At 40.3% G+C, this 21,410-nt stretch overlaps 1 long non-coding RNA gene across 1 annotated transcript in view; it reads right to left on the bottom strand.

Moving 5' to 3' along the window:
- The window catches only part of LOC120884224 (uncharacterized), a 30,826-nt gene extending 9,781 nt beyond the window's left edge, over window positions 1-21,045 (bottom strand). Inside the window, exons 1-3 of the long non-coding RNA XR_013436383.1 lie at window positions 20,941-21,045; window positions 18,538-18,615; window positions 1,687-1,823 (exon numbers count right to left, since the gene is read on the bottom strand). This is a non-coding gene — a long non-coding RNA (uncharacterized LOC120884224). The remainder of the gene's footprint in view (window positions 1-1,686; window positions 1,824-18,537; window positions 18,616-20,940) is intronic.
- Between the last annotated feature and the right edge of the window lie 365 nt (window positions 21,046-21,410).

The following is a 21,410-nucleotide window of genomic DNA, read 5'->3' as shown; positions in this document are numbered from 1 at the left end:
TACTTAATGGTTATTTAGTACGTGGCTTCAAACATACATTGATTCTCATTATTTAATAATATACAGTAATCTATATATTCATGTCCACTAACTATTAAGCATTGTCTCATTTCTATCTATTATAAAGAATTTAATTTATATTGCTCTTTTCTATATTTGGGGATATGTTGTTATTTTTTAATTTGTTCTAATTATTTATACATTATGGTAGAATGTATTTTGACACATCATACAAAGATGGAATAAACTCATTTTTCTGGTTGTACATGACAGTTACACCAATTCTGTAATCATATATGCATATAGGGTAATACTGTTGCTGTTTTTAATAAGCTTCATTTGTTGGAGAAGTTTTAGGTGCACATCAAATTGAGTACAGATTTCCTGTACATCTCCTGGCTACCACAGGCTCCAGTTATCCACATTCCCCCACCAAAGTGATATGTTTCTTACAATGAACAAATATGAATTGATTTATTTTTATCAAACAATAAAATATTTTACTCTTGTGTATTACTAGTGAAAATTTAGACTTCATGAGTGATATAAATTCCATATTTCTTTTTGTTGTTCCTAATTATAAATGGGCTTATAAATTTATGAGGTAATTTCTAATGGTTTTGGAAAGGCATTGAAATATTATTGTCAAGAAGATGAAAAACATTTAATAGCTCATGTGTCAGTTTTTATTACTAACTGAAGCATAAGTGACTGTTATCTGTTTATTTCAAGGGTCAATGTCAGTGGGCCACAGGGGTCTCACATATTTAGAAAACCTGATTTGGGGTGTGATTATAATGAGAGAAATATGTAAATCAGTAGATCAAGAAAAGCACTACCCATCGGGAATGGGCCTCATCCAATCAGTTGAAGGACTGGATAAAGCAAAACACTTGAGTAAGAGTGAACTGTTCCTGCCCAGTTGCCTTTGAGCCATGACATGGGTTTCATTTGCCTTCAGATGTGAACTTGAACATTAGTTTGTGGGTATCAACCAACCACCTTCTCACCTCAACTACACTATTGGCTTTCTTGTGTTCAGGCCTTTAGGATCAGGCTGGAATTCCACCACAGGCTCTCCTGAGACACCAGCTTGAGGACTACAGATCTTGGGACTCATCAGCTTTCAAGGTCACATGAGCCAGTCCAGAGTCTGTTTCTCTTCCTGCGGGTACAGACCATAGTGTCCCAGGGATACAGAATTGCCAGCTCTGGGCAAGGCCTTCTCCTCTGGGAATCTGCCCCATAGTCAGAGGCACCATCCTCCTCCCTCCCTCATGGACAGGATAGTTCTTACAGGTACCTTGCACCTCACAGGGTGCAAATTCAACATGTCTGCAGACAGCCAATCTGTGTGTTGCTACAGCCCCCTACCATGCACCCAGGTGACCAACTCAAGCAAGCACACTGGAAAACCTACTTGTCAATTCAAATTATGTCCCAATCCTGGATGGAGGGTCTTCTGGTAAACAATGGCAACTCCTACTTCAATGCACCTTTCACATTCCCTAGTGATTTCTATGGGTTGTGCCCCATAGAGGCACTCCCTAAATAGACCAGCTTTCCTTTGCCCCTCTGCCTCAAGATTAGGGCAGGCAACTGAACCTGACTCCCATCAGTCAGGATAGAAACCAAATACAGAGCAAACATCATGGAATTCAAACTACAAAGTTGATCTGCTTTTACCTTTTCTTGATTTTACTGTGTGCATGTCGCAGCCATCCAGAAACCAACCAGCTCTTTATCAATCACTAGCTGTTCAAAGGGAAGAGTCCAAGTGGAGATAGAATCCAGAAGTTTCACAGGTTGCTCTAAAGTCAGTCCTAGGAAAAAGACCAAACTGCTCAGGAATATGTCAACTAACTCTGCATCTCCTGAGAGTAGGTTTCTGCACAAGCCTTTTCATTTATTACCAGCCCTCCCCATTACAGCATTTCTCCAACATCACCTAAGATATCATGCATATTTTGTGTTTCAGGAATATTTTTTATTCTTCAGTTACAGGGACATTTTCAACTAATGAACGTTCTCTTGGTCAAAATTCTATCAATCATCACTGGGAGGTGCTCACAGGATTTTGTGCAAGCCCCTGGTTACACTTTACCCAGCACAATGTTAAAAAGTATCTGTCCATTCCAGTGCTCCAGCTTCTAGCCAATGCTCTTCAAATCCCATTTCTTGTATGGGCTCAAGCAATCATCTTATTTAAATTTAGAATGTCTAATTAAGATTTCACACTACTAGAGATAACAGGAACATATCTTAAGATCATAAAAGCTATCTGTGCTAAGCTCCAGGCCAACATCATTCTAAATGGAGAAAAATTGAAAGCATTCACGCTAAAAACTGGAACAAGACAGGGATGCCCTCTTTCACCACTTCTATTTAACACAGTTCTTGAAACATTTTCCAGAGTAATTAGACAGATGAAAGAAATTAAAAGGATATAGGTAGGAAAAGAAGAACTCAAATTAGCACTATTTGCCAGTGATATGACTCTGTAGATAAAAGACCCAAAAAATTCCACCAGAAAACTTCTAGAACTAGTAAATGAATTCAGCAAACCAGCAGGATACAAAATCAACCCCATAAATCAAAGGTATTTCTATACATCAGTGACAAATCCTCTGAAAGGGAAATAAGGACAACTATGCCATTTACAATAGCCTCAAAAAAAAATACTTGAGAATCAACCCAACAAAATAGGTGAAAGAGCTCTACAACAAACTACAGAATGCTAAAGAAAGAAATTAAAGAAGACCTTAGAAGATAGAAAGATCTCCTTTGTTCTTGGATAGGCAGAATTAATATTGTCAAAATGGCCATACTACCAAAAGCACTATACAGATTTAATGCAATTTCTTTCAAAATCCCAGTGACATTCTTCATAGAAATAGAAAAATCAACCATGAAATCCATCTGGAAAATTAAGAGACCCAAAATAGCTAAAGCAATCCTTAGCAAGAAGAGTGAAGGAGATAGCATCACAATACCAGACCTCAAACTATACTACAAAGCAATAGTAACAAAAACAGCATGGTATTGGCACCAAAATAGACTGGTAGAGCAATGGAAAATAATAGAGGACACAGAAACTAACCCACATAATTAAAATTATCTTATATTAGTCAAAGGTGCCAAAAACATACATTGGAGAAAAAGTAGCCTCTTCAACAAATGGTGCTAGGAAAACTGGAAATCCATATGCAACAAAATGAAATTAAACCCCTATCTCTCACCATGCACAAAACTCAACTCAGAATAGATCAAGGACCTGGGAATTAAACCAGAGACCCTCTATCTAATAGAAAAAAAAGTAGGTCCAAATCTCCATAATGTTGGATTAGGCCTTGACTTCCTTAATAAGTCTTCCATAGCACAAGAATTTAAATCAAGAATCAATAAATGGGATGATGGGCTGGAGTTGTGCCTCAGTGGTAAGAGCACTTGCCTAGCATGCATGAGACACTGGGTTTAATACCCAGCACCACATTAAAAAAATAAAGATATTGTGTTCACCTAAAACTTAAAAAATAAATATTTTTAAAATAAATAAATAAATGGGATGGATTCACTAAAAAATTTCTTATCAGCAAAAGAAACAATCAGTGATGTGAATAGAGAGCCTACATCTTACAAACAAATTTTTATCACTTGCACATCAGATAGACCACTAATCTCTAGGGTGTATATAAAAACTGAAAAAGCTAAACACCAAAAAAAATAACCCAATCCATAAATGGGCCAAGGAACTGAACAGACATTTCTCAGAAGAGGATATATAATCAGTCAACAAATATATGAAAAACATGTCTCATAGGAGCCACATAACTTCTGGGAGTCTTGTACTAAGCTTTGGTACTTACTCCATCAATATCTGATTTGTTCCACCCTTTTCTTTTTTTATATTTTTTAGTTGTAGATGAACACAATATTTTATTTATTTTTTTAATGTGGTGTTGAAGATCAAACCCAGTGCCTCACACATTTGAGGCAAGTGCTCAATCCCTGAGCTGCAACCCCTACCCTATTCATTCCATTTATTAAGAACTGTTTACAGCCTGATAAGATGAGCCCCTTGACTCTCCTCTGTCCTTGCTCATTCTCTTGGGAATTTGCCTAGCCTTCTCTCTGTAGTTTCAGCATATATTTCCCCTTTAGAAAGAATTCTGATTCTAAGAGTGGCACCTAAAGTTTGCTGAAAGAGAAAAGCCCCACTGTGAGCATCTTTCACAACACCCTCCTTTGACAGAGGTTCTCAGTTAAAGGCTAGAGTTTGCATTGGTTGCCATATAAACCTGGTCCATCCCTTTCTTCCACTGAAGACATGACAATTATCAATAACCAAAGCATCATATATTTAACTCTTGTTCCTTTGCATTTCCTTATGCATCCAGCAGGCCAACCTAAGTGCTGGATTTGTCAAGGGCTTCTTATCTATGGACCTACTGTGAACATTAGAGGAAATTATAATTAACTAACTCAGAATCTTCAAACACAAAAATTAATAAGGAAAATAAGTAGCTACAGCTTTGATCCTACTTAAAACATAAACCTTTCATGCTGATGACAGGAGCTTTGTGGGCAGCAGTGAGGTAATTCCTGCTAAAAATCCACCAGTGCTTTTTGATCTAGAGAGTGGTGATGTTACCTGGAAACAATCCCCAAGATCTCCTAAAGAGCCAGGTTGCTTCTCAACAGTAAGAAGGCACTGACCTCCCAATGAATGGCTCTTTGGGTGCATCCCCTGAGAAAGGCTGACCTTGTTCCGTCCGTCAGCACTGGTGCCCACACCATGCAGACTCTTGGTTTCTGTTTTTGTTAACATTATTGTTGAGGTGTAACTGAAATTAAATTTTATACATTAATGTACAAAACCTGATGTTTTGATACATTGTGAAATGATCACCACAAACTAATGAAGTTACCTATCAACTCACAGTCACCATTTTCTTCTCAGTGTGTGTATGGAAAGAATACCCCAAATCTACCCCCTTAGCAAATTTCAAACAACCCATGTTGTTAATCATATTCACCATGCTACATCTTGTATAACCATTATATCTCCATCTTGTATAACTATGTTTATACCCTTTAACCAACATCACCTACCCCTTTACCCTCTCAACAACCCCTGATGCCCACCATGGACTCTCGGCCTATTTTAGGTTTCAAACAGAAGTGAGCTCAAGCAGTATCTCTCTTTCTGTGTCTGCTGATCTCAGAAGCATGATATCCTCAGGAATCCATGCTGTTACAAATGAGAGGATTTTCTTTTTTTAAAAGACTGAATAATAAATAGCCAGGTGTGCTGGCACACTCTTATAATCCCAGAAGCACTGAAGGCTAAGGCAGGAGGATCGTGAGTTCTGCAACTGTGATCCTCCCAAAGAAAAAAAAATTTTTTTTCCTCTAATTTTTCACGTCATGTCTTTTGGTCATAACAATGAAAAAGTCTAAAATGCATCAGTTCCTTCTTATCAAAGATTTCACTTTCCCACGAGTGAATAATATATGCAAATATAATCTACTATCATGTATATCTAAAATCAAATAAAATAAAAAATAATTTTAGTTTCTATGTTTTCACTCACCCACAAATTACCTGAGTAATTAAAAAATCACAGATATAAACAATGTATACATTTTAAATTGCTCACCATTCTGAATGAATGATGAAATCAGGCAATATCACTCTCTGTTCTGACCATGAAGTGAATTGTATCTTCGTTCAATGGATTCATGCTCTATAGGCTACCCACCCATCAGTACCTTGACAACCATCTGGCCATGAGATAAGCTGGGGAGAACTGAACTGCTTGTAGATAGGGGTCAGTACTATCTACAGTTTCAGCCACCCTCTAGGGATCTTGGAACAGATTCTCCAGGATAAGAGGGTCTACAGTGTTCCTCAAATTACTGATGAGCTCTTCATACTTTAATTAGTATTTGAAGTCTTTCTCTTGGAAGCAAAATAAAATTGAAGCTTTCTTGGAGGAAATTTCTTTTTCCTAAGCTTCTCTGATCTCTTAACTGTGGAGACACAGGCTTATCTCATTTCTACTTTTACACATAAACCACTTCCTTTGCTGGGTACCCTAAAACTGTCTGCCTCTTGCCCCATTCCCAACTCTGTGGAGAAGGGCATTCACTCACATCTCTCCTTCTTCCTGATAAGCTGCACACCACACTGGAATGTCTCCTTCAGTTTACTCTCCATGACTGCAGAAGATGGCTCGGCATCAGTTCTGACTTTCATCCTAGGCCTAATTGATTGAGTCAGTTCACACCTGTGTTCATCAGAGGACAGCAGAAAGATAATTGGACAGTGATTATGGGTTCATTCTGACTTCTGCTCAATGGGATTCCACTGGCATGTTCTAGTGTCTGGAGGTGCAAGGGACTCACTTGATTGTGGCAGAGATATGCAGTATGGAGAGTGCTCAGGGATTAGGAGAGACTGGGATTTCCCCATCTGTGTGGCACTAGGAGACACAGTCATTGTAATCAAAACATTTCCCCAAAAAATTAACAACATTGATCATATGATCATATACATGAAATAATATAAAGTTTCTGAGTTATTCTATCTAATATACATTATATATATATCATACCAATTGAAGAAATTTCCTACACTAAAATCAAATCCTCCCTTTGGCAAGTAAATTAGAAATTTTCTACAACACATAAATATGGGCTGATATTTTAGAAAAACAGAGAAAGTTAAATAGGCTTTCAAAAAGCAACAAAATAATTTCAAAAATTAGTATTCATTCCATATTAGAAGGCCTTTACTTACAAGAAAATAAAGTAACTTCAAGAATGTTTGAAAAAAAAACTGTTACAACACATGTACTTTCCAAATTAGAAAATACTTTCCAAATTAGAAAATGAACAAGGAAAATATAAATAAAAATTAATAATAATGTAGGATACACAAAGATGAAAGTTTCAATTATTTGGGGAGATAAACATGATTTTTGAATACACTTTTCTAGTTGTTGATGGACATGATAACATTATTTATTTGTATTGTGATCCTGAGGGCAAACCCAATGCCTCACATGTGCTACTCAAGCACTCTACCACTGAGCAACAACCCCAGTCGACAACATTTTTTTACATAACAAATTTTTAAAGAATGTTACATTGAGAGCCGCCCCACGCACCTGCAAGGTAGGCGGGCCTGTGACCCACCAGCAGATCAGGCCCAGCAGCCTGCTGAGGGGCAGAGCTGCCCCCTCCCCCCGTGCCAGCAAGGTAGGCAGAACTGTGACCACCAACAGAACAGGCTCAGCGGCCTGAGGAGGGGCAGAGCTGCCAACCACGCCTGCAAAGTAGGCAGACCTGCAACCCACCAGTAGAGTAAGCCCAGCAATCTGCGGAGTGGCAGAGCTGCCCCACATGCCTGCAAGGTAGGCGGACCTGCGACCCACCAGCAGAGTAAGCCCAGCAATCTGCAGAGTGGCAGAGCTGCCCCACGCGCCTGCAAGGTAGGCGGACCTGCGACCCACCAGCAGAACAGCCCCAGCAGCCTGCTGAGGGGCAGAGCTGCCCCCTCCCCCCACGCCAGCAAGGTAGGCGGAACTGTGACCATCAACAGAACAGGCCCAGTGGCCCGCGGAGGGACAGAGCTGCCAACCATGCCTGCAAGTTAGGCGGACCTGTGACCCACCTGCAGAATAGGCCAGCGGCCTACTGAGGGGCAGAGCCGGCCCCTCCCCCTGCACCTGTAAGGTAGACGGAACTGTGACCACCAACAGAACAGGCCCAGTGGCCCGCGGAGGGACAGAGCTGCCAACCACGCCTGCAAGGTAGGCGGACCTGCGACCCACCGGTGGAATAGGCCCAGGAACCCGCAGAGGGGCAGAGCTGCCCCACTTTCCTGCAAGGTAGGTGGACCTGTGACCCACCAACAGAACAGTCCCAGTGGCCTTCAGAGGGGCAGAGCCGCTGCCCGCGCCTGCAAAGGAGGCAGAACTGTGACCACCGACAGGACAGGCCCAGCGGCCCGCAGAGGGGCAGAGCCACCGCCCACACCTGCAAGGTAGGCGCACAAGCTACCAACCGGCAGAACAGGCCCAGCGGCCTGCCGGTGTGGTAGGCACATTGCCCCAATTGGAGGAGAAGCAGAGCCCCTGCCCGCACCTGCGCGGAAGACTTTGCAACTATACAAGAGTAATACAAATATATAGGGGGAAAATTCAATAACACAACAGTTTCAGCAACCAGAAAGAAACGCAAACAGTATGAAGAGACAAGGAAAGAAAGGACCACAAGCAATGCAGGTCAACTCAATGTTAGAAGAGGTAATATCTGCAGCAGATGTAATGTCAGATAAAGAATTCAGGATATTCATGCTTCAGATGATCTGGAGTCTCAAGGAAGACATTAGACAGCAAAATCAGACAATGAAAGATCACTTCAACAATGAATTACATAAACAAATCCAGGAAGCAAAAGATCAACTATACAGGGAGATAGAGGTTATAAAAAACAAACAAACAGAAATCCTAGAAATGCAGGAAGCAATAAACCAACTTAAAAACTCAATTGAGAATATTACCAGCAGAGTAGAACACTTAGAAGATAGAACATCAGACAATGAAGACAAAGTATTTCAACTTGAAAAGAACATAGACAGCTCAGCAAGACTGTTAAGAAACCATGAGCAGAACATCCAAGAAATATGGGATAACATAAAGAGACCAAACTTAAGAGTCATTGGGATACAGGAAGGTATAGAGATCCAAACCAAAGGAATGAGCAGTCTATTCAATGAAATAATTTGAGAAAATTTCCCAGACTTGAAGAACGAGACAGAATCCCAAATCCTAGAAGGCTACAGGACGCCGAATGTGCAAAATCATAAGAGATCCACACCTAGACACATTATAATGAAGATGCTCAACATACAGAATAAGGGGAGAATTTTAAAAGCTACAAGAGAAAGGAAACAGATTACATTTAGGGGTAAACCAATCAGGATAACAGCTGATCTCTCAACACAGACTTTGAAAGCTAGAAGATCCTGGAATAACATATTTCAAACACTGAAAGAAAATGGGTTCCAACCAAGAATTGTGTATCCAGCAAAATTAAGCTTCAGGATGGAAGATGAAATTAAAACCTTCCACGATAAACAAAAGTTAAAAAGAATTTGCAGCTAGAAAACCATCTCTCCAAAAGATCCTCGGCAAAACATTACAAAAAGAGGAAATGGAAAATAACAATGAAAACCAACAGTGAGAGGTAGGACAGTAAAGGGGGGAAAATAATCAAAGAGGAAAACAAACCATGTTCAGTAACATAAATAAACAAATATGGCTGGAAGAACAACCCATATCTCAATAATAACCCTAAATGTTAATGGCTTAAACTCACCAATTAAGAAACATAGGCTAGTAGAATGGATCACAAAACATGACCCAACAATATGCTGCCTACAGGAGATGCATTTGATAGGAAAAGACATACATAGACTGAAAGTGAAAGGTTGGGAAAAATCATATCACTCATATGGACTTCAGAAACAAGCAGGAGTGTCCATACTCATATCAAATAAAATATATTTCAAGCCAAAGTTAATCAAAAGGGATAAAGAGGGACACTACATACTGCTCAAGGGAACCATACACCAACAAGACATAACAATCATAAATATATATGCCCCAAACAATGGTGCAGCTATGTTCATCAAACAAACTCTTCTCAAGTTCAAGAGTCTAATAGACCACCATACAATAATCATGGGAGACTTCAACACACCTCTCTCACCACTGGACAGATCTTCCAAACAAAAGTTGAATAAGGAAACTATAGAACTCAATAACATAATTAATAGCCTAGACTTAATTGATATATATAGACTATACCACCCAACATCAAGTAGCTACACTTTTTTCTCAGCAGCACATGGATCCTTCTCAAAAATAGATCATATATTATGTCACAGGGCAACTCTTAGACAATATAAAGGAGTAGAGATAATACCATGCATCTTATCTGATCATAATGGAATGAAACTGAAAATCAACGATAAAAGAAGGAAGGAAAAATCATGCATCACTTGGAGAATGAACAATAGGTTACTGAATGATCAATGGGTTATAGAAGACATAAAGGAGGAAATTTAAAAATTCTTAGAGATAAATGAAAACACAGACACAACATATCGAAATCTATGGAACACATTGAAAGCAGTTCTAAGAGGAAAATTCATTGCTTGGAGTTCATTCCTTAAAAAAAGAAAAAAAACAACAAATAAATTATCTCATACTTCATCTCAAAATCCTAGAAAAAGAAGAGCAAAACAACAGCAAAAGAAGTAGAAGGCAAGAAATAATTAAAATCAGAGCTGAAATTAATGAAATTGAAACAAGAAACAATTGAAAAAATTGATAAAACTAAAAGTTGGTTCTTTGAAAAAATAAATAAGATCGACAGACCCTTAGCCATGCTAACGAAGAGAAGAAGAGAGAGAACTCAAATTACTAGCATACAGGATGAAAAATGCAATATCACAACAGACACCTCAGAAATACAGAAGATAATCAGAAATTATTTTAAATCCTTATACTCCAATAAAATAGAAGATAGTGAAGGCATCGATAAATTTCTTAAGTCATATGATCTGCCCAGATTGAGTCAGGAGGATATAGACAATCTAAACAGACCAATATCAATTGAGGAAATAGAAGAAACCATCAAGATTACCAACTAAGAACAGCCCAGGACCACATGGGTATACACCAGAGTTTTACAAAACCTTTAAAGAGGAACTAATACCAATACTTTTCAAGCTATTTCAGGAAGTAGAAAAAGAGGGAGAACTTCCAAATTCATTCTACAAGGCCAACATCACCCTGATTCCTAAACCAGACAAAGACACTTCAAAGAAAGAAAACTACAGACCTATATCTCTAATGAACCTAGATGCAAAAATCCTCAATAAAATTCTGGCAAATCGGATTCAAAAACATATCAAAAAAAATTGTGCACCATGATCAAGTAGGATTCATCCCTGGGATGCAAGGCTGGTTCAATATACGGAAATCAATAAATGTTATTCACCACATCAATAGACTTAAAAATAAGAACCATATGATCATCTCGATAGATGCAGAAAAAGCATTCAACAAAGTACAGCATCCCTTTATGTTCAAAACTCTCGAAAAACTAGGGATAACAGGAACATACCTCAACATTGTAAAAGCAGTCTATGCTAAGCCTCAGGCTAGCATCATTCTGAATGGAGAAAAATTGAAGGCATTCCCTCTAAAATCTGGAACAAGACAGGGATGCCCTCTCTCACAACTTCTGTTCAACATAGTTCTCGAAACACTGGCCAGAGCAATTAGACGAAAGAAATTAAAGGCATAAAAATTGGAAAAGAAGAACTTAAATTATCACTATTTGCAGATGACATGATTCTATACCTAGCAGACCCAAAAGGGTCTACAAAAAAACTATTAGAGCTAATAAATGAATTCAGCAAAGTGGCAGGATATAAAATCAACACGCATAAATCAAAGGCATTCCTGTATATCAGCGACAAATCCTCTGAAATGGAAATGAGGACAACCACTCCATTCACAATATCCTCAAAAATAATAAAACACTTGGGAATCAACCTAACAAAAGAGGTGAAAGACTTATACAATGAAAACTACAGAACCCTAAAGAGAGAGATAGAAGAAGATCTTAGAAGATGGAAAAATGTACCCTGTTCATAGATAGGCAGAACTAACATCATCAAAATGGTGATATTACCCAAAGTTCTCCACAGGTTTAATGTGATGCAAATCAAAATCCCAACGGCATTTCTTATAGAAATAGATAAAGCAATCATGAAATTCATATGGAAAAACAAAAGACCCAGAATAGCAAAAGCAATTCTAAGTAGGAAGTGTGAATCTGGAGGTATAGCGATACCAGAGTTCAAACTGTACTACAGAGCAATAGTAACAAAAACAGCGTGGTACTGGTACCAAAACAGGCAGGTGGACCAATGGTACAGAATAGAGGACACAGAAACCAATCCACAAAACTACAACTTTCTTATATTTGATAAAGGGGCTAAAAGCATGCAATGGAGGAAGGATAGCATCTTCAACAAATGGTGCTGGGAAAACTGGAAATCCATATGCAACAAAATGAAACTGAATTCCTTTCTCTCGCCATGCACAAAAGTTAACTCAAAATGGATCAAGGAGCTTGATATCAAATCAGAGACACGGCATCTGATAGAAAAAAAAGTTGGCTACGATCTACATACCGTGGGGTCGGGCTCCAAATTCCTCAATAGGACACCCATAGCACAAGAGTTAATATCTAGAATCAACAAATGGGACTTACTCAAACTAAAAAGTTTTTTCTCAGCAAAAGAAACAATAAGAGAGGTAAATAGGGAGCCTACATCATGGGAACAAATCTTTACTCCTCACACTTCAGATAGAGCCCTAATATCCAGAGTATATAAAGAACTCAAAAAATTAGACAATAAGATAACAAATAACCCAATCAACAAATGGGCCAAGGACCTGAATAGACACTTCTCAGAGGAGGACATACAATCGATCAACAAGTACATGAAAAAATGCTCACCATCGCTAGCAGTCAGAGAAATGCAAATCAAAACCACCCTAAGATACCATCTCACTCCAGTAAGATTGGCAGCCAGTATGAAGTCAAACAACAACAAGTGCTGGCGAGGATGTGGGGATAAGGGTACACTTGTACATTGTTGGTGGGACTGCAAATTGGTGCAGCCAATTTGGAAAGCAGTATGGAGATTTCTTGGAAAGCTGGGAATGGAACCACCATTTGACCCAGCTATTCCCCTTCTCAGTCTATTTCCTAAAGACCTAAAAAGAGCATGCTACAGGGACACTGCTACATCGATGTTCATACCAGCACAATTCACAATAGCAAGACTGTGGAACCAACCTAGATGCCCTTCAATAGACGAATGGATAAAAAAAATGTGGCATTTATACACAATGGAGTATTACTCTGCATTACAAAATGACAAAATCATAGAATTTGGAGGGAAATGGATGGCATTAGAGCAGATTATGCTAAGTGAAGCTAACTAATCCCTAAAAAACAAATGCCAAATGTCTTCTTTGATATAAGGAGAGTAACTAAGAACAGAGTAGGGAAGAAGAGCATGAGAAGAAGACTAACATTAAACAGGGATGAGAGGTGGGAGGGAAAGGGAGAGAGAAGGGAAATTGCATGGAAATGGAAGGAGACCTTCAGGGTTATACAAAATTACATACAAGAGGAAGTGAGGGGAAAGGGAAAAATAATACAAGGGGGAGAAATGAATTACAGTAGAGGGGGTAGAGAGAGAAGAGGGGAGGGGAGGGGAAGGGAGGGGGGATAGTAGAGGATAGGAAAGGCAGCAGAATACAACAGACATGAGTATGTCAATATGTAAATCAATGGAAGTGTAACTGATGTGATTCTGCAATCTGTATATGGGGTAAAAATGGGAGTTCATAACCCACTTGAACCAAAGTGTGAAATATGATATATCAAGTATGTAAGTTTTGAACAACCAATAAAAAAAATTTAAAAATTAAAAAAAAAAGAATGTTACATTGATCCTAGTTTCCCCCATTTCAATGGAGATATATAAAATTATTCAGATATCAAATAATAAAAAAGAAAATTTTAATTCAACAAACATCTCATGCAAAAAATTCCACCACTGGATTTTGTATTAAATTCTAAGACATTTCATATAAATGGACTTTAGCACCATAACATTTCATATAAATGGACTTTAGCACCATAAAATATCAATAGTTATTATTAAAGAGCCACCATCATTTTGGGGATCTTCTAAAAGTGATGGATAACTTTTGCTTAGTGAAACACACTTGGAAGTCACTTTGACATATTATTTTTAAACACCACCAGTCACAGATGGGTCCTGTGAAAGATGATTTAGCCAGTACAAATTAATGTAAAATTATTTAAAGTCTTCACTGGTCATGAGCAATGATCAAATATGACAATTCTCTCAGTAGAAAATGAGAACTAGTAAGTATCTTTTTAAACATATTATTTGATTTCATAAAATCCAGGAAAGTTAACTTGTACTGAATTCCAGTTTTGGTATAAATGCAACATTGAAACCAAAAATTAAATATGAGTTTTACTTGACCCCTTTCAATTTACCACTTGTTTTTCACCTGCTTTCACCTGAGGGTTAAAAACACTAATTATAAAAATACATGGGCCTCCATCCACTGACCCTTCCACCTGGCCTTCCTCACCCCTCACCCTGGTGTCCTGTGTCCTCAGCTCATCAGTACAGCTAGAGGGCTCGGTCCATTCTGTCCCCAATTGGTGTCCCTTTCTGTGTGTGTGTCCTGGGGATTTCTTCCCCAAAAACCACCTGTGTCTGCACAAAACCTCACCTCCCTCCTCTGCTATGATGAGCCTCCGCCTGCAATAAATGGGCCATTTTGTCCAAGTCCTGCTGAAATTCAGTGTGAGGAAGGAAAGAGCAAACCTTTGGGAATGGCCTACTTAAGACAACGTCCACGAGCAGCAGCGAACAAAAGCGCCTTCCTCGGGCATCAAAGCCTCCAAAAGACCTTCTCCTCAGCATAGATGAGGCTCCCCATCTATCCAAGTGGAGGAAAGCTTCCAGGGCTGGGTTCTGAAGAAACCAGGCCCAGGCTCCACAGGCCTGTGCACCACCTGAGGCAGAAAGCAGGATACAGCGCCCTCTAGTGGCCCTAGGCACTCAGGGCAGGATCTTTGCCTTCATTGTGCAGGGTGACCTTGTGCTCCCTGGTGGCCTCCTGCTGATTCACTGGTAGAAAATTGGACTTTTTCATCTAGGTTATTCACTATCTTATATTGTTCAGAGTATTCTCTTGGGATGCCTTTTCTTTCTGTAAGGCAGAATGACCCCATGTTCAAATCTTATAGTTTAGGTCTTAACCTTTTGTTCTTGTTGCTTCAAGGTGAAGGTTGGTTAATTGTGCTGATCTTTTTGAAAAACCAACTTTGGATTTTATGGATTCTACCTTTTTCTATTTTCTAGTTCTTTTTTTTTTTTTTTTTTTTTTTGGTATGGAGGATTGAACCCGGGAGTGCTTAACCACTGAGACACATCCCCAGTCCTTTTTTAATATTTTTATTTAGAGTCAGGGTCTTGCTAATTTCATTAGGGTCTTGCTAAGTTGCTGAGGCTGGATTTGAACTCATGATTCTCCCCAGCTGCAGAGATTACAGGCATGTGCCATGGCACACGATCATTATTTTCATTTTTAATCTTTCTTATTTCCTTCTTTCATCTAACATTGTGTTTGGTTTGCATTTTTTCTAGTTTATTATCCTGTAATTGGGTTACTGTCATGAAGAAAATGCAGAGTCCTACAAGCAAAGAAGAAGATGGAAAAGATCTTTCACCATTAGGAAAAAGCAACTAAAAATCACAATGAAAATCAAATGGCATAGGGGATGCCTGTAGTCCCAGATACTCAGAATGCTTAGACTGAAGGATTGTTGGGGCCTAAGAGTAAGAGAGGAGTCTGGACAACATAGCAAGACCCCATCTCAACACACACTCACACACACACACACACACACACACACACACACACACACACACACACCCCTAGATCATACACACCTGTAAATGTAGCTCAAATGAAAATAGTCACCAACCTCTGCTACTGAAGAGGAAGAGACAGGACCACTCGTATATTGCCAGTGGGAATGTAATTATTAGAGCCACTGGGAAGCAGTTTCTTCGAAACAAAACATGCAGGCTATAGTTTGGATCTTGAATGTCCTCCAAAGGCCCATGTGTTAAAGGGCTGGTCCCCAGCATGTGGTGCTGACAGTAGTTGGTGGAAGTTTTTAGAGGTGGGGCCTAGTGGAAGGAAGTTTGTCATTAGCGACATGCCTTTGGGGGACATATTGGAACCTCGGCCTCTTATGTCCCCTTATGAGCAGCAACCAATATTATGATGTATGCAAAGGCCCCAAATCCATAGGACAACCAAGTGTGGAATGAAACCATGAGATGAAATAAAACTTCCCTCCTTTTAAGCTGATCATTTCAGGTATTTGGGCACAGTAATGAAAAGCCAACCAACAATGCAAATACCATTAGATGTGTCAACTGCACATTTTGAGAATTTATGCAGAGAAATGAAGACTTTAGTGATCACATGCCCAATTTTTTTCAGTTTTCATATAGCTGCCTTATTTGTAACACCAAGAACTGGATTCATCCCAAATGACCTTTTGGAGATAATAAGACAAGAAACAAACAAAACTGTGCCACATCTATACACTGACAACTACTCTGTCATGAAAACTGATATCTGCAACAATTTGTATGCATCACCAGAAGATTATCCTAAGTGAAAGATGCTAATCACAAAATAGCAAATACTATGATTTATTTGATTTTTATAAAATTCATGAAATTCTAGTAATGGAGAACATAATAGTGGTTACCAGCAGAAAAAAGCACAAAAAGGAGGAGAAAAGTTTGTGGCTACAAGAAACCACTTGTGGACTCCTAGTGATGGAAACAATGTACATCCTCACTGGTATTGATATAATCTTCTTGGATGTGATATCGAATTGTGGTTTTGCAAGATGTTATCATTGGGGGAAACTGAGTACAAGGAAGTGTGTCCTGGGAATTTCTCCCCAGAAACCTATAGCTGCCTTACTTGTAACACCATAAACATCCACTCCTTTTTACAAATGCATACAAAATAAGATGTATACTTAGATACATAAACAATTGAAATATCTACTAGTCAATAATTATTTATTTATGATGTCTCTTACATATATGCATGAAATATTCTCAAGGACAAGACAGAAATAATTAGGGAAGTATAATTATATGGGATTTATGTGTTTTATTTCACTCTTTAAATGATCACCAAGCTAAATTAGTTTTTTGCAAAGCAAACAACTTTTACTTACTGTGATTCTGCAAAAAAATAAAATGCTGAAAATACAATAGCAGAATACTCACAGGGAAACTGAATAACTCAATACACCATTGGTGGGAATATAAATTGACACACCACTTTGGGAAAAAGTTTGAAAATGTTATTAAAAGCAGAACGAAAAGTCAGGAATGGTGGTGTGCACCTGTAATCCCAGCTACATAGGCAGATGAGGCAGGCCTAAGTTTCAGGTCAGCCTGGCCAATGTAGCAAGACTTTGTCTGAAAATAAAATGAAAAAGGACAGGAGATGTGGCTCAGTTGTATAGCACTCATCTAGCATGCTGAGGCCCTGGCTTCAATCCCCAGTACCCAAAACAAAAAAGTTGAACATATATCTACCCATAGGACCAGGTATTAAATGAAGGGAAATAAAATATAAGTGCTTACAATGTCTTTTGCATAATGTCCATAGCAACTTCTTTCAAATATGCACACAAACACAGGAAACACTGCAGACATCCATTGGGAGAGGAATGTATGAACAAACTATAAACTACCTATGCAATGCCATGCGAGGCTGAAGTGCAGATGCAGGAAAAGCATCAAAAAACCTGAAAATAGTTACTACAGGTGACATAAAAGGAGTGCATTGCTGCGCCCCTCCCCTGACTCAGGCAATGGCAAGGCCCTACTGAGGTGGATGGCGCAAGGCGTCCATCCTCTGGAGGAGCGCAGTATGTTTCTGCGAATGGGCTGATTTGTTTTTGTATTCCTTTAATAAGTATAGTTTTGGTTTCTCATATGACCATTAAGTATAAAGGAAAAATCGTGACTTTCCCAATTAATGCAACTACTTCTAAAGCATAGATCTGTTTGCTCTAAATGCAATGATTCAGCTGTGGAGTGTAAATTGTTAATGTCTAAAGAAAAACTCCCTGTATTCCTGTCAAGGAAGTTTTTGAGAAATTAAATTAAAATCTAGAGAAGAAAAATTAATGTTAAGAAGATAGATTAGGGCTTAGTACTGGGCAACTTGTTCTTTTTCCTGTGCACAATGGTTTGTGCTCTTACTTTTGTTTGATTAAAAGTAATAACAAGTCAACTACTTGCCGTAACCATGGCACCGGTTCCAGTCAGTTAAGTCAAGAAAGAATAGTCAAGGTATAGGCCAAAAGTTTGGGACATTTGTAACTATTATTAAAAGTTAACTAAGCAGAAACTGCTCAAAGCAAAACGTGAACTGAAAGTACAAATGCTTGCTTATGCATAAGCCAAGATACATTATTCTATTCTAATTGTAGCTACGTAATGTTTTGTTTGAATAATGATTCCTGTTTTGTAACCACAAAGTACTGTAAACCTGCCAAAATGAAAAGTATATATGATCAACTTCACAAGTAAAGATTGGGATCAACACCTTCACTTTGGTGTCTGTGTTGTTTCTCCACCCCCTCTTTCGCCGACTCCTCACCATCCTTCGTCTCCTGAGACCCCCTGTTGGAGCTGGTCTCCGACAGTGCATAAGTCTATGGTTATATAAAAATGCAAATTAATCAAAAATGACAGAAAGAAGCAACATACAGGCTTACCTCGATCCTTGACATTATTCAGGGAAACTCTGTCCTCCTGTCCTCGGAATGAAGAATTTAGCTTGGATGCATCAGCGCCTGAGGGGACAACAACAATACTATTATCTCCTGGAACAGAGAAGAAGCCCAGGTCACCATGCTTTATAAATTATGCTGACAGGTACAAAAATGTTTGTGCACACTTATAGGGACAGCATCCAAAATAATGCATTTCTACTCAGGAATATAGACAGCACCCTAAAAATCTGTTTATGAAAAAGAAAATGAAAGATAGCACAAAGGGGCAGTGTGACTTACCAGGCACCCCAGAGTCAGAGCATGTTTCCCTGGGACCTTTCCACAGAAGCCTAATTTTACAAATCTTTTCACCCCACCAAGGCCCTCACCAAATTCTGTCACCTTTGTCTCTAAGCTCCAACAAAATGAATCCTCTTTGCTCTAGGTGAGGTCACAAGGCGCCTGCACAGGCTCTGGAATTTCCTCAAAGGGCAGTAAAGGGCCAACCATCTGTGTGAATGTCAGACACCTGTGTGGAGGCCCAGGCAGAGGCAGCTTTCAGATTCTGACAAGGACTTCATACTCAGCAGGTAGTAAACACAGGTTGCAGGAGGGATGGACACACATGTTGGGGCTCCAGCTGCAGCAATGCACATGGCACCGAGAAGAGAAGCTCCCACATGGGCAGGTGAACAGACAACCCCAGCCAGAGAAATAAGGAGACTGCGCCAGGACACGAACAGCATCCCCCAACAGAAGCAATGATCGCAAACTGTTGTTCTGAACTCTCTTTTAACATTTGTCCAAATGTCTTCTGTCTTGATAATTTTCTGGGCTAGAAACCCTATAATTTTTTTTTTCTCTTAATCTATTTGAAACCCTCTCCTAAGAGGCATCTTTTAGGACCTGGCCCTGAGATCCTGTGAGAAAGAAGAAAGCAGCCTGGACCTCCAGCAGTTGGCCTGTCTATCAGTGGGGCCTGCTGTTGCCAGGACCAGGTTTGACACTCACAGCCTGGCCCTGAAATCCTAGTGAAGCCTAAGCAATTCATGGAGCATCAACATGCACCAAATTCAATGTGAAATGAGTAATCAGGACCAAAAATGAAGTCTGATCTCTAACCATGTCTGAACACAGATGAAAGGTGAACATAGATTAATTCACAGAAGTGACCAAAGCTCCCCTATCTGGTGAACTTAAATGACTCCTGCTTTGTCCCCAATTAACATTCACCTCCCTCCATTCTTCCCTTTTCTGCATAAGATGTAAGAAAACCACTACCAATAGAATTCCCTGCTTCCTGACAGCGTCCACTCTAGAAGAGAACCCTTATCAAAAGTGATCCCTGTGTCCCCCTGCTGTTTTCCCTGACTGCTATGGGGACTACACCCAAGTGGTGTTAAACACAGTCATGTTCTTTGGTTTGGTTTTGGTTTTGTCTGCAGGGCCTGCACAGGATGTATGAAATCAGACTGAGATCTCAATGCAGGATGATGAACTTTCCCAGGGAAGTTGAGGAATGCAGTTATTCAATGTAGTAAGAACTGAGCTGGACCTAACAAGTGAGAAGCAGCCTTGGCCACATAAAAAATAGGTTCATTTCAGAGAAAAAGTTCTCGGTCAGAGCCAGGGATCAAGGGCTAGAGCAGGTCCACAGAGGGAGATGAGAACAGCCCCCACTTGGTGCACCAGGCTGTCAAGAGAGAGGAGCCAGAGCCAGGAAAGGCCCCCAGAGCAGCTCTCCTCTGCAGGCCAGCAACTCCCCTCAAGGGTGCAGTGGCTATTCCCACTGGAAAGATTGCTCTTTGTATGGACTGACCCCTGCACTACCCGGCACACATCCAGTGGGGTCCAGCCACTGTGATCATGAGAACCAAGCTTGATATTGTTAACTCACGCACAAGGTGTGGGGACAATGTTCTCACAGAGATGACATGTTCAGATCTGCAAAGTCACGAAGATAGATGGGACACCGCAGGGCCACGCTACGCTTTGCCCCTTCTGTTTCTAAGGGTCCCTGGAGAGGCTTCTCGGGGATATGAGGAAGAGGAAGGATGTCACAGAAGGTGCTGAGGACCCTAGATCCCCAATTCTGCCTTCAAAGAAGTAGATCCACTGGTAAATCATTTCTCTGGAAATGCTCAGGGGCTGAGGGGGAGGCGCGAGGGAACTAAATACAAAAGGATTGACTCAAAACAGAACGCAGAGGCCTGAAATCAGGGTGCAACGGATCAGTGAGGGTGTTTCAGGAGAATTCAGGAAACCCTGGACTGAGGAACCTGACTCTGAGGACAGAGGAGGAGCCAGACCCGACGGGGACAAGAGGTGAATTGGGCAAGCCTGAGTGACCAGGCACTAAGAGGGAGGGTCCCCTCCCCAGCCTCCTGCAAGACCTCTGGCACTCACTGGGGCTGGACAGCAGCACCTGGCTCCAGGGCGCTCCTGCGGTGCTCACCAGGTGCTGACAAGGCGCTGACTGAGCCCAGGGCTGGGGAGCTGCCACACAGCGAGTCCTCAACGGCTCTCTGCGCGCGTGCAGGTCCGTTGCCAGCCTCAGCCAATCAGCGCTCAGCCCCACCGGCTGGACCAATAGCAGTTCCTTTTGCTCCCCATTCAAAATTGTGGGCGTGGAGCGCGGATGCGCGCGACTTCTCAGGCCAGAGCAGAGCCAGGGAGGAAGGGGAGAGTTCAGGGAAGGTCCCATGATCAGGGCTTTCCTCAGCTCTTCTACTCTTTGGGACTGAGGTGGGATCTTCAGAGACACCCTCATGGCTGGGGATCGCTCACTTTCAACTCTCTCCCTGAGTTACTAAAGTAAAATTCACGTGTAATAGTCACCCTCTGTCCATTCTAAAGGGTACAACCGAGTGTGATTT

Source organism: Ictidomys tridecemlineatus, chromosome 3 (assembly GCF_052094955.1).
Source record: "Ictidomys tridecemlineatus isolate mIctTri1 chromosome 3, mIctTri1.hap1, whole genome shotgun sequence".
Lineage (NCBI taxonomy): Eukaryota > Metazoa > Chordata > Mammalia > Rodentia > Sciuridae > Ictidomys > Ictidomys tridecemlineatus.
This window is presented reverse-complemented; position numbering and strand designations above follow the sequence as displayed.